This window comes from Manis pentadactyla, chromosome 6 (assembly GCF_030020395.1).
Source record: "Manis pentadactyla isolate mManPen7 chromosome 6, mManPen7.hap1, whole genome shotgun sequence".
NCBI lineage: Eukaryota > Metazoa > Chordata > Mammalia > Pholidota > Manidae > Manis > Manis pentadactyla.
The window spans coordinates 137,432,563-137,455,940 of record NC_080024.1 but is presented as its reverse complement, the minus strand read 5'-3'; the positions used below and the strand labels follow the sequence as shown (position 1 = coordinate 137,455,940).

Here is a 23,378-nt window from a genome sequence, read left to right as displayed (position 1 = left end):
TATGTGAAACAAAAATTATAAATACTAGTATTCCCATCTACAGAGTAACCAATGGTGACTGAGAAGTTAACAATTACTTAAGGTGGCATACCTAATTAATGAAGAACCGGAAATAACATTATTATATTCACCTAGTTAAGGCAATCAGATTCACATCACAGTGAACAATGCCCTGGGCTTAGCACCAGATACCTACCTGTATTTGATTCACAAATTTGGAATTTGTTCTTTGATCATAAGCTATTTACTCAACCTTCCTGGGCCTTGGTTTCTTTGTTCATAAAATGGGAATAAGATCTACTCACAGACATATGATACTTTATGTGAAAATGTTTCTTAACTCAGGCTGTTATAACAAAATATCATAGACTAGGTCGCTTAAAGAACAGATACTTATTTCTCACAGTTCTGCAGTCTGGGAAGTCCAAACCGAGGTGCTAGCATTTTCAGTTCTGGGTGAGGGCCTCCTTCCTGACTTGCAGACTCTGCCTTCTCATTGTGTCCTCACATGGCAGGGAGAGAGAGAGAGAAGGAGAGAGTGGGGAGAAGGGGGGAGAGGAGGGAAGATGGAGGAGGGGGCTAGGGGAAGGGGGAGGGGGAGAGAGGGAGGAGGGGTGGAGGAGGAAAGGGGAGGAGAGGGAGAGAGGGGGTGAGAGAACTTGCAAGTGTGAGTGCTCTAATCCTTTCCTCTTCTTATAAGGGCACTAATCCCATTATAAGGGCCCCACCCTCATGCCTCATCTAAACCTAATTATCTCCTAAAGGCCCCACCTCCAAACACAAGCACAGGACGGGTTAGGGCTTCAATATATAAAGGGGTGGGGGGGTTACAAATATTCAGTCCATAGCAACACACACATTTATGTATGTGAAAGCATCTAGCACAGTGCAGAGCAAATTGATGTTTCCTTCTTTCCATCCTCTTGGAGTCCAATACCAGCCAGTATACAACTAGTGGGTGGACTGAAAGAAATTCTGCTTTTCAGCTGAGTGTTACTTGGCCGGGAAGGCCCTCATGTGTCATCACTCTCCTCCTCCCCAGGAGATGCTCTTTTCTGTGCAAAGTGAGTATTAGTTCTTCTCATTCTTCCCAGCCAAATGATTTTCAGATGGATTCTTAACAAGCCCTTTGCTGTTTCTCATTTGTAATGCCTAACACATTGCCTGGCACACAGCTGATGCTGGATAAATATCTCTGGGATGAGGCTGATGTAAGAGATGGCTGAATTTCTATAACCAGTTAGTTCACCGCATTTTGTTTCTTACCTACCATGAAATAGAAAAAATATTTCATGTTGCATAGTTCTGTGCCAGTGAACATCATTATCAGAAATGAGCATTTAGGAACCACTGAGAAATGATTATTCCAGCATGACACAGAAAGCAAGGATAAAAATTCCCAAACTTGACATTTAGCTTACCCTAGACCATTAGAAAGAAATACTGCAATTTCGCTTTCCAGAACACAATCTTAGGACAAAATAGATGCAACAAGCAGAAATAGATATAATTAGCAAGAGTACCATTTTCTTCCTTTCCTGTTAATCTCTGCTCCTGACCTGTCTGCATTTAGAAAGGTCAGAGCTGTGGCTCTAAGCAGGACTCATTCACATCGGAAAATCCTTTGTGTTTGGCTTGTTTCTCTCATTTTTTTACAATATTTTAATTTCAGAGTAAAATACATGAGTGCATCCAATCCACGGGAGGAGGTCCGTCCATGTTCCTCCCTTACCCACGGGGTTGGCCTAAATTCCAATTGCCAGTGCCTCTGAGGCTGTCAGAGCGCTGCCTGGGGCTGCCAGAACTATTTGCATGCAGACAATGTGGACCACAATTACCTGGGGATTAACACCACCCCCCCCCACCCAGGAGCAGCCCCTAACCTGTGATAAACTAGTGTGAAGGAATTCTCCAGCTCTTGTTGCTGACCTGGATACTTGTGAGGTCGTTTCCGGCGCTCCCCCTTGGGATTAAGGTCCAGTGTGCAGGCATAGTGGCTGGTTCACAGTGCACCCCTCCCTGGCCACCTTCCCTGCTGAGTCTCCTCCCGCTGCACATGCTACGTGTGTTCCTAGCACCTCCCATTAAACTGCTTGCACTTGAATCCTTCAACCAGGGCCTGACTCTGGGGAAACCTAAAGACAAGGAAGAAGAGAGACCTGAGAAACACTCCCTGTAGAGCCCTTTTTGTGGCCACACCATAGAAACTACCTTTCCTCCACCATCTTTCCCCTCCTGTCCTGATCCCTCTCTAGTCTCCGCAGACTTCCAGCTAATGCATTTGGGAAAAAGTAATGCCACCAAAATGACTGACTGTCATCCCTCAGAATCCCACTTGATTCAAATTCAGTGTCATCAAATATGAAGTCCTGCCCCAACATATTAGGATTTTTGGTTTTTTTTCAGCTTCTGGCAGAACAATTGTTAATGTCATGACTATTGCAATAGAGTCCCGGATTCTTGTCCAGTCGAGACAGACACTGTGAAGTCAGCAAGTAGCTCAGGGGGCATTGCTTGTCTGTAGTCCCATCCAGCGTGGAGTCCAGACGGTCACCTTTCTTCCTTTCCTGTTAATCTCTGCTCCTGATCTGTCCTCATTTTGTTCTTTAAAACAAAACAACAACAATAAAAGTGTCGCATCAAGCCTCTTATTCCATAAATAACTAAAAGAGCAGGATCCTCTTCTTTGACATTTATCTTCTCCTTGGCAATTTTTTCCTGTGACCAGAAAAAAGAAAAAAGGATGCATGATCCGTCTGTCAGAGGTAATTCCTCTGTACTCAACAGTATGCCCTCACTCATCGCAAATACTGGGCTGCACTAATAGTTTCAGAATGCCAGTCTGCATGTGGGCGCTACTGTGTAATGAAGTCTTCTGAAGTCCAACAGGAGAACAGAACAATAGAGACAATGCAGATTTTGTCATGACCTAAACATGTTTAATTTTTTTTAAAAGCTATCCTCTATCCTCATGTTGTTTTTCTCTTCCTTTTAGGGTATCAAAATTTCTTATGGAAAATGTCGATAGAAGTTTGGTGCTTTTTAGCATTTGGTCAAAAAGTATTTGAATTTTTACTATTATGTGAAATCTAGGAGTTTAGGAACCAGTAGCCCATAGGACTAGCTTAAGAGAAAATTTCAGGACCAAGTTTGACTATGTCATTCCCTGTCCAGAAACCTTACACTTTCAGGCTACTCTGGATTTCCCTCTAGTTTGGGAAGAACTGCCCCTACCTCCTTGCAACTCCCATTGAGAATCCAGTTGAATTTTTCAAGGAGTATTTATTGACCAGTTACTATGTTCCAGGTGTTATAAAAAGGAATAACATAATTCTGTGTTCTGAAGACACCCGTAACTTAATGAGGAAGACAGATCTCTATAAAAATAAACCATAAGTCAATCTAAGAACTATATTAGAGAAATAGTTATAAGGCTGGAGAGAAGGGGGTCCCTCTACTAGGAGCTAGAAACTTCACTTAGGAGGACCCTGGTCTCTGATTAAGAATCCCAGGAGAGAAAGGAAATCACGTTTCCAACAAAAAGTTAACAAAGACTTTTTAGAGATGTTTGTATCACTGGAATAAGCCTGCAGGAATAAATAGATACACATGTATATTTACATATACATATCTCTATAAATAGTGACTGTTTGGTAGAGAATGATATCCAGGCTAAGAAAAATCTACTTGGACAAAGATGGGTGGCTTTTATTTTGCATGCATATAATTGAAAGTGTTTAGGGAAATGCTGATCAGCTGCAATTCACTGTAGTTGGCAAAGATGGTAGCATTGAAGTGATCATAGACTTAGGATAAATGGAGAGAGTCACCACCCCTAACCAGGTGTTATTCTCACAGGAAAAAGTGTATCACAGGAGGTTCCACAGGACTTGGCCAAGTTTTAAGATATAGCTGTTAATGTTTAGGCAATTGTAAAAAAGTATCAATCTAGCATGCCTTTAATTTCTGGGTATAAATCATGCCTATACAGCATTAGGAATATAAAGGCGCTTTGCTGTCTATGTAGGTTCATTTGTTTCTGCTTAGCTTTTAGCCCCAGAAAATCTTGAAGGGCAATGCAGTTCACAATCTCTAGCCCACATGTACTGGGTCTAATAAACCAGTTAGTTCCTCCTCACAGTCCTTTTAATTGGATCCATGAAGGTCAGTGTGTTGTGGAAAATCGGAGCCTATTAGGCTTCAAGAAAATATTTTTATCCTACCAATGGCCAATGAACTTATGAAAAAAAGGTTACTTAACCTCACCAGTTATCAAAGAATGCAAATAGAACAGAAAGAGCATAAAATGGTTTACCTATCAGATTGTAAAAGGAGAATGAAAATGTTAGTGTCTGCTGTGTGATGGTTCATCCGTAAAAGAGAACACAATGCAGACTTTGAAACTGCAGATGCTAGTCTATATTGGGTGATGTAAAAAGATGCTCGTGATAAATGTAGGTAAGAAAAATAGGTAACAGAACAAATATGACTGTGGTTCCATTTGAATAAAATGTATATGTTATGCACCCAGTAGCCATATTTACAAAGAGAAAAGTTTGAAGAGATATAAAATCAAAATATTAACCGTAATTATATTATTATAGGGGTATTATTGGTGATTTAATTTTTTAATTTGAATATTTTCATTTTACACACTTACATGATACGTGGTCATGGGAGAGAAGGGCAGCCAGATGGGGGCTTACTGGAGCAGAAACAGCACAGTAATGAAAGAAGAGGCAGTTGGGGCTTGGGCATGCCCTAACTAGAAAGTCACATTCTCTCTTTAGGTCCTCAGTTTCTTCATACTGAGTATGAAAGGGATCTCCTAGATACTCTCTAACTCTATTCTAGACCATTTCAGGCCCAAGAGATTTAGAATGGGTACCATGATATTTGAATACCACAAGAGACTCAACCCTTGTATTGAAACTGCCAGCCATAAAGCCAGAAGATTCATCACAAAGATAGCATTAGGATTCATCTTCTCTATCTCTCAATGACCTAAAGAGAAGATTGGTGGGGGGGTTGGGGGAGAGCCACAGGGGCCATGGCATGTTTTAAATGATCAATTCGCATGAGGACTAAATCACTCATAGTCTCTTGAGTTGCTCTCTGTCTGGGCTGGTAAATTTGTCTAGGGGGAGAAGAGTGCTGACAGAGCTAAAGATCTAGATGAAAATCCTGGTGAGCATGTTCAAGTCCATGACCAGGGATCTTTAAAATACATACATGTGGTCACAGGAAGAGAAAATGGGCTGATTCCATGCAATTTAGGACCATTACTGGAAAATTAAATAACAGTCAGTGGCTTCATCACCTTGAAGGACTACCCCTAACTGTACCAAATAGCTATACAAGGCTTCATAAGGCATCAGCCTTTCCACCACTGACTTGGAGCCTCTGAAATTCAGTGAAAAAGGATTTCCAGTGCAACAAGGTCCAGTCATGAAGCAGAGAACTGTTTAATTTGGAGGCAGCATTTGCTCACTAAAGGACACCTGAGGAAAGTTGGAGACATTCAGCCTCACTCACTTGTGAACTTCTTACAATGTAGCTTCTCTTTCCCTCTGACCATCTTCCCCTCTCCCTTTAGAATTTGAATCCAATCTATCTCAGGTGTAGACAGCAACCAACGTACCTTTCTACTACAGTTTTATCCAGTCTCTTCATTGTCCCATGAATCCGGCATGTTTACTGCTCATTTCTGCATGAGGAATATGTACCTCTCTTGTTGTCTGGCCCCCATCCATCTACGTCTTTGTCACCCATTCATCAGAGCTGAGATAAAGCCCCACTTCTGGGAGGAAGCCCTACAGACCCCTTGGTTTTCATCAGCTCTCCTTTGTTCTGACATGTTTTCTACATACTATGTAAATCTATCTTCAATCATATTCTGCCTCAGCAATTCCGATACATTTCATATGTGTTAGTTTTATGTCTACAGAAAGGGAGCTTTTTAGGCTAAAGATCAGGTCCTATACTCCTCTGTATTCCCTGATGCATTTAATAGATATTCCATAAATTTCTGTTAATGGGTTATTAAATGGATGATAAATAAATATATATCCATGAGCTAGTAGGGAACCATGTTTGGGTAAGGCACCAAGCCTAAAAGAAAATCAGTAACCTTCAACCCCCCGAAGGGCTGGAGACACATGAAGGGTGCAATAAGAAAGGGATGGGATTCCATGCTGGAAAATGTGGCAGGCTGATACAGACTTGAAGGAAGGACCATTAGACTTTTGGTATGCCAACAATTTCTCAAACTGATGTGTCTCTTCTATCCCATATGGAAATGCAGAAGTTGGACATGACCCAGTTGACAAGCTAACTTGAATGTTCCAGTATGGCGATCTGTTTCTGGCCACACTTGGCTGTTTACAGAGGCCCTTTCCTGGGCTGCTCAAAATAACTCCCAAGAGTGTTGACCCTCCTTCAACCTTCCGGAGAACTTCTGCTGATGGATGGTCATGAGGGTCTCTGGCCATACAACCCAGCAGTCCTCTCCCCACTCCTCATTAGCCCCTTTCACAGCTGACTAGGACCAAGATCTTCTTTCCAGCTAATATTACCCAAAGTGAAGTTATTTTTAACCTTGTTTGGTTTTCTAAGATAAGAAGCAGAGAGTGATGCAGATACAGCTATTCTTCACAGGAGTATTGTGGGTGCAAATTTGAAACCCACCTGGCACAAAAGAGCTTTTAGGTGAACTCTGGCTATCCCTGCCCACCCAGAAATTCTGTGATGATACTGACAACAAACACCCTTTTTCAAAATGACTCTAATTAAAAATTAGCAGATAGCCCAGCACTTACCACACTGTGTGTGTGTGTGTGTGTGTGGTATGTGTGTGTGTGTGTATGTGTGTGTGGTGTGTGTGGTTTGTGAGTGTGTGTGTGTGGTGTGTGTGTGGTATGCATGCAAAGACAGAGAGAGAGAAGGTGATATTAACCTGTTTGGTCTTACATAATAAAACTGTTCGTAATAGTTTATTATTTAAAAAAGATCATGGAAGGCATGTTATAAGCAGAAACTCTGCGAAGATAAAGAAAATATCCAAAGGGCATACTCCAAAATTTTAAACGATAATCTGTTAGGTGTAATTATGGATACTTTAGATGTATGATCCCTTTCTGTGCTGAATTTTTTACTATTAATCAGAAAATCAGAAAATTACAGCTAATTAGAAAAAAGAAGAAAAAATCTTGTCAATTGGCTCTTTCCTGCTACAGCTCTTCTTGGATTTGTGACATCCGCTTTCTGATGTTGGGACATCTGGTGTGCTTGCACACAACAGCTTGTTCTTGAATATCAGCTGCAGCATTTCCAGGTTTCTGAGCCCGTTACCACCTTTCTTCTACCCTCCTGAAGCTTTAGTACCTGAAAAAAAAAGAAACTTAAGGCCCCATCTTTGGCCAGGATGGTGTTGAATTAAGTTGTGCACATTCTCATCTATTACTCTCAGACATACAAGCATCTAGCCAGGATCCTGCATTTTTCAGCAAACAAAGGAATTGAAACATTGTTTTCACAATTTTCTACTTGTCTAATCCTGGAAGCTAAACCGTATTTGCTTCTAAAATAAAGGGAAGTAAGTCAAAGGTCATGGTGGTCATTGACTTTCCTGCTCCATGAAAAGAGTAAGTTGACACTGGGTGACATATAACAGCAGGGCATTAGAAATGGTATAGGAGCATCCAATTGTAATTAACCTTTGGAGCTCCCTGCCCAGGGATGGTACTGAGGCCAGTATCTCAGGTGGCTTCAAAAAATGGTGTCGGAAGGTGATATACATTCAAACCAGAGCCCACAGTTACACCAGGTATGCTTAAAATTATTAGCCCTCTCCATCTCCCTAGATGTGGCAGAGGATTTTTGGCTGGTATTAAGAAAGCACTCTAATGCTGATATATGCAACCTGGCTACAAGCTTATTTGTTGAACAAACCAGCCAGAGTCACTTGTATTATTTAGCACTTTGCCATTCAGAAATTGCTCCCTTATGCTTTCATGTAATCTCTACAGAATTCTGTGAGACAGGTTATTAATCTTCCCATTGCATAGATATGGAAGCCAAGACTCAGGGAGTTTAAGTGACTTGCCCAGTATCACACAACTGGTGAATGGTAAAGCCCTAAGTCCAACCAAGATGTGTGGACTGTCACTCTCTGGCCTCATCCTGTATATTGGATCAGTGACTGCTCACTGGAATCACTCAGAGAGCTTTTAATAAATAATGGTATCAGGGCACCAATTTTTCACACACACACCCAAAAGATTCCAGTTTCACTGGGCCTGGGAGTTGTTATTTTTTCTAAGAGTTCCTTTGTAAACTTAAATATATATATATCCAAGGCTGGAAGTCAACCTGTTACACGAAATGATGACCCATTGTGGTATGAAATGCACAGAATAGGCTGTTCCATGATACTAGGAATCTTTTCCATCAGCGAATAAGGAAGACTGATGTTTTCAGGCTGGTGCTATGTGTCAACGAATAAGTGATTGCCTACATGGTATAATTTGACAACCAATGCAGGATACTTCCAATCTAAAATAAGCTCTCCCTTGTCCCTTCACTGTGACTTAAATAGTGAAGAGATGAAGGGCTGGCACAGGATCAAAGTCTAGGAGGCCCCTGTTGGACCAGGCATTGGTCATTTAATGGCTGGCTCATGGCTAAGTCCCAGAGGGCCCAATGAAGGGACTAGATGGTCTAGGCAGCTGGGGGGCCCTTAGGATCTTGGAGCAGCAGGTTTTATTGCCAATAAGTATAAAGGTTTTCTTATAATTTACCAATCATTATGGCCATATTGGTGTATATTTGTAGAATACCACCTTTGAATATGCTCCCATCCCAATGCTGTCTTGCTAAATGTTTAATAACCAGGCGAGGGGTAAGAGTAGAAGCCCAGAGTTACAGTGTTTGCCAATTCCTATGGTGTAAGTACTCTTACCATAGCCGATTTTAATCTACCAATGTGATGTCACAAATCAAGGAGTTAGGAAGAGATTCACAGTAGCACCCCCCACATACAGTATTTATATGATACAGATACAATAAATGTATAAGCTCAAGAGTGCAGATAATAGCAAAATGTAGTAAAATAATTATAAAGTGATGAGTTTTTAACATAAATCTTTTTAACTATAATTTGCTTTACATGTTCACATAATTGAATTTTTACTAAAAGCTGACTTAAACAACCAGCTAATGAAATTCATGAACTTTAATAATTGACCCTCAGGAACTGGTATAATCTGACTCTGGCACTCAACTGACCTACCCCATCTATTCATTAGTGTCACTATTCCAGAGAAAAGCTTAGAAGGTCCCTAATGAATACATATATATTGCCTGAGAGGGCAACACAATCACCCAATAGAATCCATAAACAAGTCACGGCAGGGTAACTGATGAGTCATTTTGTAATGCCCTGGGAGAAAAAGCAAATAGGGACGAAGCCTCAGTGTCCTTACAGACCACATAGAGATAATAATACCAAAACTCAGTAAGTTATGCAAAGCACAGTGACCAAAACATAGTAATCCCTAACAAATGACCGTCACTTTTTTACATTTTTGAAGTGGGCAAGAAAATCAACACTTGATGCACAGTTAATATGTGTTCGATACTATTGCCAACACTTGATGTGATAGCAAGAAAAATGCCAAATGGAATACAAGAATTATAAGATTAAGAACTGGTTTTCAGCCCACCCATTGGCTATAAGTTAGACAAACAGAACACTAAGTATATGTTGCACCCAGTGACAAGAGAAAAAGACATGGAATGGACAATAGACCGGTGGAACACAGGGTAAGCCACAAGTGCCTGGGGGAGGGAATAAGGACAGATACACAGTCAGGAAACAGTTATACCTTTAGTTGCATCTAGAAAACTAAGGAGGAATCCTTTGAGCAAAACAGGTGGGTCTTTCAGTTGTAAAAAAAAAAAAAAATGGTTGCACAAATCTCAGGAAGGCCTAGAAGGTATGTTCGATGGAATCTAGGCTATGTGGTGGAGATGTATTGCAAATAAGGTCTGAGAGAACCTTGCCAAGGAGTTGGGACATTATCCTGCTGGCTGTATAGCCTTTAACAAGGGGAGTGAAATTTGGAAATACAAGTTTTAGAAGACAATCCTGGCAACCCTGAAAGCAGTGTAGCAAATGCGTGTATGAAATACATTCGGTAAGAGTGGTGGAGGAAGACCCAGCTGGGAGACAATTTTAATTGTCCAGGTAATATACATGAGAAAGACCGGAATTACACTCCTATTATTGCTCAGAGAAGCAGAGCAAGAGTGGAAAGGAAGAATAAGACTTGGTGACTGCTGGGTGTGAGTGGGCAGAGAGGAATGGAAGACGAGCCAGAGGCTTCTAAGTTGGGTAATGTGGTAGATTTTGATGATATCAACTGAAACAAGGGAAACAGTAGAAGTAACAAGTTCTCAGAAACACAGTATGGAAAAGGCTGGTGTGAAACCTCTAAATGCAGTGAGTGCAAACACCTGCATTATTTCTGTTTCATCTCCCACCTTGTCTTGTGATCTCATCATTTATTTACTCTAGGTCAAGAGGGGCAAATAAAATCCTGTACAGGGAAGTGCCTGGAAAAAGTTTATGAGAATATATGCAAATAAGGATCCTCATTAGCGTTCATTCAACAAAAATGTATCGTGTCATGACCCCAGGACCCCAGGCACCTGAGCCAAAGTGCCCCCGAGTCCAGCCCTCTCTCCTCCTGACCCGCAGCCGGGACAGGGGAAATAGAGTGCCCGACGTACAGGGCAGCGTTCTTCCCTCTTCATCCAGGGGAGTATTAGAAAGATACTTATGGGGTCTGGAACTGGCGATAGGAAGTCAGAATCTGCTTTCTGTGGCAGAAGCAGACTGGCCAGGGTGACCGCAGGAGGCAGGCTGGGTGACAGAGTAAGACCTTTAAAAATAAGGTGACCCCTATACTGGATCGGGATGTAAGATGGACTTGTCAGGAGCACAGGGCAAGCCTGGGCCACGGACCAAGGGAAACGGCCAAGAACAAGGCAGGAAAATAAAGAGGCAATAGGAATTCAGGTGGCATAGACTTAGAGGAGAAATCCCTGAATCAAGTCAGGCTAAGGCTGCTAGTAAACTCACAGAAGCAGTGGGCAGAGAGCCACTCTGCGGAGATCAGAGGCAGCATTCAGAGGGATTATTCCCCTAAAAGTAGTTCTCATGGCTCCGGCACTCTTTATAGGAGTGCCATGGGATTCCCGGAGAAGCTCAACTTGGCCCTAGCAAGCAACAGTCATCACAGGGGGCCTCTTTCCAGCGGGGCAGAGGCTTCCCCTCTGGTTCAGGAGTAGGGCTAACTGCAAAGAGTCACCTGTGGGGTGAGTGGACGCTGGGTCGCTCAAGTCATATTTACTGAATTCATTTCCCAATGCTGGGCCAGGAATCCTGGTACTGAGGTCTTTGATCAAGACCCTGATGCCAATTAAAGTACTGACACCAAGCGGGGGTTACAGCTCTAGCAGATTATTTCTACTGCAGGGGCTCACTGCAGGCGGCAACCTGAGAAAATTTAAAGCAAAGGTTTTTTTCAATTTCTGGAGCAATGAGAATAACTATTATTCGTAGTCTGCCCCTCCATCAACTATATCATGTTTTCAATGATGAAGAAAATACAATCAATACAAATCAATCTCAAGAATGAATGAACTAAATGCAGGCTTTTGCAGGGACCAGTTGTCCCACCCTGACCCTGAACAAGGCATTTCGCCCTCCCTGGGTCTGAGGCACAGTCGCTTAGAAAATGAAGACATTTTCCAATTCAGTCACAGCATCCCTGAGTGTCCTTGTACTTGGTATAAGGAATATAAATAAAGCCAGCAAGATTTGAGGTAATTATAGGAAATGAAAGCAATTATATGTTGCTATCATTCTACTGCTATATGCTAAACATATGGCCCTATGTTGGAAGAGATGTTAAATCTCACAAACAAATTGAAAGGAAAGAGCCAGTGCTTTTGTGTGGGTGGGGGACAGGGGTAAAGAATTATATCTGAGAAGAAAAGTCCTCCTCCAGCCCTGGTCCACATGCAGTTCCTTGAAAGCTCCCACAGCAACATATGCTGGTTTCAGCAATGAAATCTCTGGGCAGAATGCCGCAAGGGACAGCGCAATTTCTCACTTACCCAGTGTCTTCGATCAGGGAAGGAAGAGAACACAAGGACCAGAAGAAAGGGGATTTTTTTATTTCTTTGTCAGCTAGGATGCATTTGCTCTCAAGCTCTTGGTCAGTTGGGCACCAACAAGTCCCAAAATGTAGCCAGGGACCCCAGGCCCTCGGGCTCCCCTGGAGTTCCAGGCCAGTGGACGAGCCTCACCCTGTGGCCTGGAATGCTGCAGACACAGGGATACGTCACTTTGAACAAGGAAAAGGAAACAAAAAGGAATTTAAAACACTCATACATTCTGTGTGCTCAGTAAGCAATACAGCTGTATAAAAGAAGAAAACAAGTTAGCAAAAGTCACTCGTAAGAGAAAAGTGAAAAGCCTGTGTCCTTTCTCTGTAGAAGTACTTAGTACTACACTAAAAATAGTTAAGTTCCTCACTAAAGTACCCTCCAATATGGTAGCCCCTAAGCCCTCGTAGCTATTTAAATTGAAGTTAATTAAAATAAAAACTTCAGTCTCTAGCCATTACCACACCAGAGAACACAGAGAGAAAACACCCCCATTATTGCAGAAAATTCCACCAGCTAGAGCTGCTCTCAAAAGCTAACTGGATCAAAGGACAGTAATCTACTTAGCAAGGAGTCTGCCTCCCATTCACTTTTTTACTATTCATGGGCTAATTAATCCTCTCCCTCTTCTCTTTTCTGTAGCTTTGGTACTTTCCCTCACAGCTTACACTTAGCTGTGAGGTCATCAAAGTCACAGCATTAAGGCCCCAGAGTAGCATGTCCCCGGCGTTGGGGATGTGTCTGGACTCCTCTTTGTCCCTCAGACAACCCACTCTTGCACCCAGGCAGTTCTAAGCTCAGCCCTTTGGTGACTCTGCACACCCTGTCCTCACTTCAAGACATCTGCTGTCTCCGTCTTCAGCTCCCACTGTTTAATTACCTTGTCAGCTTCTCTCTGAATGAGTGACTCAGCAGAGTGACTTTTTAAGTGAGCTTTCATATTTAGCAATTCAGCCCACATGCAAACTGTGATGGGGTTGATTTTCTAAGTAAACATACCAAGACTTTTATATCAAATTAGTGTTTTTATTCAAAATAATCACCCTAGCAGGTAACATACTTCTTTCAATTATGCAGTCATTGCTCACATCACAGTTAGACCATTTCCCAGGGACTTGTCTAGGGCATGCCTAAGTATATAATGGAATTTTCTCTGAGAAGGGATGTGGTTAACTTCCTGCCCTCATCTCTTTAGGGTATCTCCTTAAAAACTAAGAGGTCACAGAACTTTTGATTTAACAAAGCAAAGTCACCGGTCTTCTAACTCTTTGGAATTATAACCACATAGCTCCAAAATTAACAATCTCTCATGAAGTGCAGAGGAAACAATCACAAGGTGCATTGTTTGCCTTTTACAGAGATGGGCTGTACCAATTAGTCTTTCTTCTGTTTACTGTATAAATGTGTGATCATTTCTGTCCAGGCTTCATAGCCACTTCTGTGCTACCTTACATATATGTCAACCTGATCATGCTTACCTCTTAAGTTTCTCTCCTATATTGTTACTGAGGGGTCTTCTGTCAGAGGATTGTGTTTGCTATGACCCAACGGCCATATCCCCAAAATGCATATGTTGAAGTCTAATCCACAGCATGGTGGTATGAGAAGATGGGGCCTTTTGGAGGTGATTAGATCATAAAGGTGGGGCCCTTATGAATGGGATTAGTGCCCTCATAAGACAAGGAAGAGGTGACCTCTCTCTCTACCACATGAGGAAACAATGAGAAGACAGCCATATGCAAATAAGGAAGAGGGTCCTCACCAGACACCAGATTTGCCAGGGTCTTGACCTTGCACTTTGCCTCCAGAACTGTGAGCACTACACTTCTGCTGTGTAAGCTACCTGGTCTATGGACTTTTGTTACAGAAGCTTGAGCTGACTGAGAGTATTATTTCTCTAATACATGTGACACACGCATTTAAGTATTTTAAATGCATATGTTCATAGGAAAATTTGATTCATGAAACCCCTGCAAAAGTCACCTGGAATTTGAATAATAAAATGAATGATCATGTGGAATTATAGAGTTTTGAACCAAAAATGAGGTAGGCTTTTTGTTAGTTTGTTTTTTAAAATGTGGCAGTTAATTTTTGAGAGTACATTTTTGAAGGGGATGGAAACTTAGGTTCATTTGTTTAAAAAATGAATGAATAGCCCCAATACTAAATACTTACAGCATGTGTATAATACATATATGTATTGGAGAAACATGGATATTTTTCCCTCAAGCACTAAATTATCTTTTCTCTTATTTTCATACATATCCTTAAACAAGCTACTTCATTAAAGATACCAGATAATATGCAGATACAAGAGCTTCTGTCAAAGAGCACTTTTTTAACTTTTACTCTGTTAAAACCACTGTTAAGAAGTCAAAAGAATAGAAAAGGCTGGTTTTGTATCATTTCCCCCATATCCTGAAGACCCATCCTTGCCTGTGTACAGAACAAAATCAGCTACAGTTTTTGACCAACAGACTCACAATCTAAATTTGCTAATAACTTCGATGCAAACACAAAAGAGAAAGAAGCCCTTGAGAGAAAGATGTCAAGACTCAACATGGCCAGTACCTGCTCTCTCGGGCTGCAGGCAGGAAGGATGGCTTCAGTGCAGGTTGCACAGCCCTCCAAGGTGGAAGAGCACTGTTTAGGAGCAGAGCATTCTTGGATATTACTGGAAAGGGAAGCCCTCTCAGATTAAGACTTTGCTGTCCATCCAATCTGGTCTCCATGAAGTTCCCGAGCATGTGTGTCCATCATGGCGATCTTCAGGTAGGAAACGTGGTCAGGCACAGACAACACCCAGTGCCTCGGCAGGAATTTGGACACACAGGTTCTCCAGACGGCTTCTCCTCCAATAGACGGGATGAGCTGAGCAAGGTCCAGCCACTCCCTGTACCACAATATCTGTCTCTTAAAAAAGAGGGTAAGTGATGACCCCTCAAGATCCTTCTACCTCAACACTCCCACGACTCTGTAAGAGTCAAGCATGGTTCCTTTAGGACAGTGTTTCCCTAATTTGAAAGATCCTAAGGATCATTTGGGCACTGGTTTAAAAATATATATATATACAGATTATTAATTTTCACCCCAAAATCTCCAGAGAACAAGCCAAAGAAATTGCATTTTATCTAGAGATCTAGGTGACATTGCAGTAGAACAGTGATGAGTAACAAGCTATGCCGAGTCCCCACTGTCCTACCCAGCTTTGATCTAATATCAGAATGACAAGTAGAAAGATGTATTCCTATTTCCCAAATACGCCCAGGCATGAGCATTTTAGCACCTAAAGAACAAGGCCAATTTGCTCATTGTTATTCTTCTATTGAATAAAATAACGAATCTCTAAATTTGTCTTCATTAAATCTATTTTCATTTTCAATGAGAAAAATTATGGCTTGCAAGCATGTTAAATTTGTTTGGCTCTGATGCAAAAATACAAAGGTTTCTTTCCCCAGAAGAAGGGGATGAGGAGAAAGGTACAAAGGAAAGGAAAGGGAACTCAGATACGGCTGCAAATCACCTTTGTTACCTGTAATCCAGGGACACCTTAATAGCCAATCAAATGGATGACAATCAAGTAGATCGCAGGTGTGCCCCCTTCCTGGCACTACATGATGACGCAGTTGGCTATTTTTCCAGCTGTGAGGCCTGCCAGGACTTTGACAACACAGGCTTATAGGGAAAGCAGGGAAAGGCGGGACAGGAAATACCAGCTCAGCTCCAGCGTATTGTTATGGGATTGGTCCACATCAGGCTGCACAGAGGGGTCTCGCCAACTGGGGCTCAAACTCAGCCAATAGCCGCATCCAAAGAGGACCTGTACAAAGACTGTAGGTTAACAGGATTCCCTAAGCAGTGACAAGAGTAGGCATTAAGATCATATAGCAGACTTCAAGGGCTCTTTCTAACATGTAATATGCTTGTACAAGACCATACATAAATTTTTCCATTCCACATGTCTAAATTGATACATCCACTATACCCTTTAGAGTGTTAAATAGGCTTTTGAAAACAGAAAAATGAATCTGGCTATCACAAAGAGAGATACTGTAGAAGCGTCTCAATAAAATATTTCTTCTAAAGAAATGAAATGTCCTGATCTGGGAGTAACACAAATAATCTTACTTCTTTTAGAACCCCATGCATGCAAGTAATCCCAGATTCTAATTGGTGCCTGAAATACAACCAATATCTGACCTTATTACTCCCTCTTTGCTTTCTAATGACTTGAGGAATATTTAGATCATATGATCAGACTGACCAATAAATAGACAGCCAAGAGCCAGTTTGAGAGGCAGCAAATCTATAAAACTAGTCTACACGAGGAAACTGGCTGGAATTGCAGGCTGTCATCTCAGCAGAAGAATGTGGGGTCTGACTGCCCTTTGGGGTCATGTTCTGGAAGGTGGACGCTGGACCCGCAGTTACTATATAGTTGTGACAGAAGACGGGAGGCCCAGGGAGGTGCCGGCAGCTGACTCAGCCTCGGCTGGGGCAGCTCTTTGGCTGATGGCATAGAGTATTCCTAGAGAAACATTTTATCCTTTTGTTTGAGTGTAATAAATCTCCTCTTGTCTAAGTGGTAAATGGTTTGCTTTTGGCAAAGCTTTAAAGAGGAAAACTCAACACCTGGGACCCATGGAGAAGGAAGAAGTTGGTCAAACACTAATGTTATAGATCCTGCCTTCCAAGGGTGGCAGATATTTGTGTAGATGAGGGAGGGCCAGTGGATAAAGACCCCTCTGCAGGCCCCGGAGTGGAGAGAGAAGAGCAAAATTCAAGCCAGGTACTGAAGTCGTGAGGCTCAAGAACTAGCCCCGGGAGAGAGGACTGGGAGTGGCTAAACAGCATGCTCAGTAGCCATCTAGCTTCAGTTGAGGGCAAGACTCTAGTTCAAGAGACACACAGAAAAGGATTCCAGTCATATAAACATGACAGAGATTGGATAAGGACTGAATGGAATGGGAGGAACACGCTGGTGCCCAGAGCACCCCCAGCCCTAAGGCAGACATGACCAGCAGGTGACGCAATATGCACTGCGTTTTTTCAGCACCAGCTTTGGTGAGAATTGGCTACTGGACCTGGGAATGGAAAGCATCAATACAACGGGGAATACTGGGAAAGAGGACCTTTCAGGCATTAAGGCATGATGCTGATACCAGCTGCTGAGAGCAACACTTTGCAGCCAATACTTTGCAGAAATAACTCCAGTTATTTCCAAGGCCGGATCTGACTGAACAGAAGTCAAGCAGGAGTATGACCAAGGGAGATAGTCACCATATAAAAAAGGAAGCATTTACTTTTCAAAAGGAAGCCACTGCTCATCATTCAATTTCTGCCCACATCATCATCAACATCTTCACAAATGAATAAAAATGGTTATATTCAGGTCATAAAGTTATTAAAAATCTAACATTCTAAAGTATCAGTGATTAAAGATAAGACAATAGACCAAAAAAGACAGTTTGGTGCCCCAAAGAATTTCTGTGCAAAGGCAATGTAATTTGAAGTTAATATGCCCATTGGTATATATACAAACAGAGTTGTTCTTGTACCCTTATGTATAACCCCAAATGAGAAAGGCTACCAGTTGTACCAGTGGTATTTATAATACATAAGAGAAGGCCCACAAATGGATGTCAAACCACTTCTTAATATGCTCAGAATACAGCTCTATCCCCTTAGTTCCAGCCCTTCTATTTCTCTAGTCTCCTGGAACCACTTTGAATAACATTTCTGGAGCCTTGTATTCCTGCTTCAACCTGAATGCAAATTCCTTCCCTCATGTTCACAGGGAGAGAACTGGCTCATTGGAGATCATCTCATGATGCAGACATGGACCAGGTGAGGCATCAGTGCCACAACTCAGGACTAGACAGCAAGGTTTGTATCAGATCACAGAGCAAGGAGAAAGTGTGAAGCTTTCCAGTATCTGCTGAATTATTTGCAAAATACATCTCCAAAAAAAGGTATGTACCCAGAATATGCAAAGACTCTTCAAACTCAGTAATAACAAAAAGGCCAATAAAAACTAGGCAAAAGATTTGAACAGACACTTCACCAAAGAAGATGCACAAAGGCAGATAAGTACATGAAAAGATACTCAACATCATTAGTAATTAGAGAAATGCAAATTAAAACCACAATATGTCACATACTTTTATTAGAATAGCTATATATTTTTTAAATTTAAAAGATAGTATCAAATTCTGGCAAGAATGTGGAGCATTAGAAACTCTTACACAGTGCTGATGGGAATGCAAAATGATACAATCTCTTTGGAAAACTGAGTTTCCTATAAAGTTAAGTGAACTCTTACCATATGATCCACTGATCTCTTTTAGGTATTTATCCAAGAACAATGAAAACATGTTCACACAAAAATTGTACACAAAAACCTGTAACTGCCAAAAACTAAAACAAGCAAACATCTAACAATTCATGAATAATCTGTGGCATGGCACATCCATACAGTGGAATACTGCTCAACAATAAATAAGAAATAAACTATTGATCACATAGCAACATGGATGAATTTCAAATGCATTCTGAGTGAAAGAAGCCAGATTCAAAGGCTACATTCTGTATGATTCCATTTATAAGACCATCTGGAATAGGCAAAATTATAGGAATAAAAAACAGATTCTGGTTCCCAGGGCTTGGGGATGGTGTAAAGCGCTGACTACCAAGGGACAGCATGAGGAAACATCTGAGGTCAGAGCTGCTCTACATCTAGATTGTGATGGTGGTTACATGACTATATGCATCTGTCAAAACTCATATAACTGCTCACCACCAAGAGATAATTTACTCTCTGTTACAAAAAAGAATTAAATAAGTCAAGGTTTTAAAGTTCATTAAAATGGTTGATAAAAGTAAAGATACATAATTGTCAGATAGAAAACATAAATCAGGCCACATTTTATCCCATATTAATAGTGTTCCAATAAAATGATCAAAAGCTAGTTTCCTTCTTTTAAGGCTCTCCCTTAAAAAGTCTTTGTCCAAATTATCAAAACCTTAAGTTGGTAAGTTGGTCAGTTCTCAGGATATCCCAGGAGAGCCTCAGGGTTCCAGACACAGTGAGGCTGTGGGCGCTGGGGATCCCTGCCTCAGTCTGCCTGGAACTGGCCCAGTCTGATTTCCACCAATCCATAACATCCCTGCACATGTTGAAGTTTATCAAGAGTTTCTGATCCCTTATTATGAGTAATTTACAAATAAAAAATGTGCCTACCTTTCAAGTAAAGAGAGAAATAGGCTTAGTCCCTGGTTCTTAAGACGATTCTCAAAGCAACTGTGAGAAAAAAAATGTACATAAAGACTGTAAAGATTCAAACATTTGGGGGAAATGAATTTCAAACCAGTACAACAGAAAGAATTATGACATAATTTTTTAAATCTGTATTTATGTAATAAGACACATAGTTCCAAATAAAACATCCAAGGACATATTTCTTGGGGAAAAGAACCTAAAAGCCAAAATTCCTTCAAATGTATCTTTCAAAATCTCCAAGATAATTTTCCATCCAATTAAAACAACCCCAGGCTTTTCCAATACTCTTCCATCGTCATGTGTGAAATTCCTAACTGCTCTTCAAGATGCAATTCAAAAGAAAGTTATACATTCAATCTGAAAGAATTTGATATTAGATTTCCTGGAATAGTTCTAGGAACTCGGCAAAATCCAACTTCAATAACTCTTAATCTTATCATACAGGAAATCAAAAGAATGTTATGAAATCAAAAAATCCTGCATCCGTGGTTCTCACACTTTAGTATGCACTAGAATCAGATGGAGAGCATGTGAAAACACAGATCTGGGTGGGTCCTTCCCTAGAGCTGCTGATTCTTAGCGTCTGAAGTGGGACCTGAGAATTTGCATTTCTAACAAGCTCTCAGGAGATGCTAATGATGCTAGTCTGAGGAACATACTTTGAAAATCACTCCCCCACATATTACAGAGTCAATTAAGACAGTATGTGTAATACTTCTATATGGCATACAATTCTGTATTGGTATAAGGGAGTCTTGTTTTCACTTTCCACTTAGACTGAGTCCTTTAAAGCTTCTCTATCTTGCCAGGTAGATTTTTAGCACTTTTTTCTTTGAATACCTATAATGCTTTGTATTTCTTTTTTGATGCTGCCAGAAGTTTGCTTAGCATTAAAGTCATTTTTATTCTGTTTTTATTACACCAACTAGACTTCATTGAGATCATTGAGATTGTTCAGTCCCCTGCAGTGCACAGCAGACTGTCTTACACACAATGGGTATTCTGGACAATAAGCTATTGAACTGAGGTGAACATCCCTTATTATAAGAATACTGCTTTGCTTTTTGGTGGTTATAATGTAAATACAGAAGGAACGTATTACAAAGCACAACAACATATTATTTTCCTGAACTGGATGTCTAAGATCACACTGAAACTGGCACTCTATTTAGTCTATCTGAATACATTTTGGACATTGAATAAACTGTATACCACATCTAAGTAAGTGATAATTGCTAAGGAGAGTGTTAATGAGCATACATTTTTAAAGTTGGATATAAGTTTCTTGATCAATAATGTAAATCTTTCAAGTATGACCTTTATGCCATGAATAAATATGTTTTCAATCTCATTGCTTCTTCCAGGAATGGAATCTGCTGCACGTATGAGAACAGTGGCATTGCTTCTATAATAAAAGAGCAAAATTCCTACATAAATACACACAAAGTTGCTGATTGTGGTATGAGGGGCCACACCTGCTCACTGCAAAGAAACTGGACGTAGCCAGCCTCCCTTAGGGAAGAACAAACAGAGCACTGACTTTAAGCCATAAATAGCCTGAGCATGAAGGTATGAAATCATCCACCGTTCTTTGCATTTTAACAGCAAAGCTTCATTTATTCAAAGCAAAAGAATTGAGTCATATTAAGGAAATGCAGGCATCAGTGACCCTATGGGTTTACATATTAAGGGATGGAAAACCCTGCCCAACACCCCGAAGTGAAGCCTTTGTTGATAGTTACTTATTTTGCCCCCACATAAGGTCAAATTCAGTGTATAAGAACTGGCAAAATTGAAAAATAAAATTCTAAAGTGAGTTTTTGACCGTTTATAACTCATTTGGTTAACATAGCTCCTTAAATGTTATAATACATAATCTGAAGGGGAAAGTCAAAATCTATGCCTGACTCCTCTTGAAAAACCTCTGGGCCCACATCAATTTACAGGCAGGTCAATCGTGCTTATCTACCGCTGTTAAATAACCCAGCCCCTAACGGTTCATAGCAACAACCACGTTACTTACTCTGGTTTTGCCATCTGGGCAGGGACAGCTTGTCTCTGCTCCACGTTGTGTAAACTGAGGCAGCTCCAGTCCCAGGAAGGCTCACTCACGTGGCTGGCAAGTTGGTGCTCACTGCTGCCTGGGAGCTCAGCCAAGGCTGTCGGCCAGTGGCCTCAGCTCTTCCCCACGCGGATCTCTCTGCTTGGGCTAACCCGGAACGTGGCCACGGGGCCCACGAGGGGGGAAGGAGAAACTGCCAGTCACGTTAATGCATCGCTTCCTCTGCATTCTATTGATGAAGCCATCGTAGAACGAATCCAGATTAAATGGTGGAGAAAGAACCCACACCTCTCCACGCAGACAGTGATAACAAAGCCTGTAGCCACCTTCAAACTACTATTGCAGATTTTGCTAAGACCACACCTTAAATTAAGGCAGAAGAATCCAAAGCCTTTCTTCAATCTTAAAATAAGACAATGCTTGACATCAGTGCTTCTCAATGTGTGATTCCCCAGACCAGCAGCATCATCCAGGAACTTGGAAATGCAAATTCTCAGGTCTCACCCTGGACTTACTGAATGAGAAAGTCGTCTTTATGTTAAAGCTGAGGATTTTTCACCCTGACTCTGAATTTTACTAAACCAATTGTATACGATGAAAATGAATTTAGTTGAAGTAAACAGCTACGTTTACTCAGAAGAGAAAATAATTAAATGAAACTGAAGACCTAGATTTACTTGGAGCAATACACAGTGTTTACATATGATTTAACATTCTAAAAATATTTATGGGGGTTTCTACATAATGGATTTGTATCACCATGGTGGTTAATCTTCAGTAAATATGTTTTTTAGTATCATGTGGTTTTTACTTATTATGCACTAACTGTCTTATTAAATTCCAATTAAATCCATATGTGAGAACATTATAAAGTGCTACCAGAAGGACTGATTACAAAATCAATTACTGGCTTGAAGTCCTGGTGTTATTCTAAGAAAAATGGTGGCCTCCACTTGTTGGTACCAAAAAAAAAGCAATTAAAAAGTTGCACAGTCACCCATCAGTCGTAAACAAGATTGTATCTATGATTGTGTCTGCCTAAAGAAAAGTAAGGGGCCATGAAGCTCATATACAATTTCAAGAAAAGCTATACTTATTGTAATAAAAATTTTCCATTCAAATTCATAGCAACATGCATTACAAAGAATTCTATATCTATACACATATATATATTTACCTACTAGGCAGGGAATTACTATGGGGAGGAGCCAGAAAAACTATAAAAAAACTGACACAGAGACAAATAATACTGCATAGCCCTAGGCCAGTGAGTGGAAGACTCAGCAACCCTCAAACTTTAATACCCTTGAGGTCTTTCTAGCATCACAGCCTTGTCAGATTTTAATGGGTATAAGAGAGTCTTGGTCCATAAATGGACAAAGAAAATGTTCATTTATGTTTCCTGTGCTCCTTTCAAGAGAAAGTGAAGTGCTCAATGCATTTCAGAAATATTTTTTTCCCATAGTATAACTAAGCCACCACTTAATAACTCATTCTACTGGTCTACAGTTAGATTACCTCCCCCTTTTCCCCTTTAAAATCATTAAAAAAGCAACTTGGCATCAAATTATGCATAGAGATGTTACCTGCTTTTTCCTCTTAACATTACCTAGTATTCATACATATTCTAGAGATTATTTTTTAATTTATTGAGGTATAATTGACATATGACATTATATTAATTCACATATACACATAATAATTCAATATTTGTATATATTGTGAAATGATCACCACAATAAGTCTAGTTAATATCTGTCACCATAATAGTTACAAAAAAGTTTTTGTGTGATGAGAACTTTT

General features: G+C 40.7%; 1 long non-coding RNA gene across 1 annotated transcript; it reads right to left on the bottom strand.

The window, feature by feature from the left end:
• Positions 1–6,986: 6,986 nt before the first annotated feature.
• LOC118928934 (uncharacterized) lies at positions 6,987–22,013 on the bottom strand. Its single transcript, XR_005031406.2, has 4 exons — positions 21,537–22,013; positions 19,475–19,534; positions 12,184–12,413; positions 6,987–7,383 (listed from the first exon to the last, which is right to left on the bottom strand). It is a non-coding gene; the product is annotated as an uncharacterized LOC118928934 (long non-coding RNA).
• Between the last annotated feature and the right edge of the window lie 1,365 nt (positions 22,014–23,378).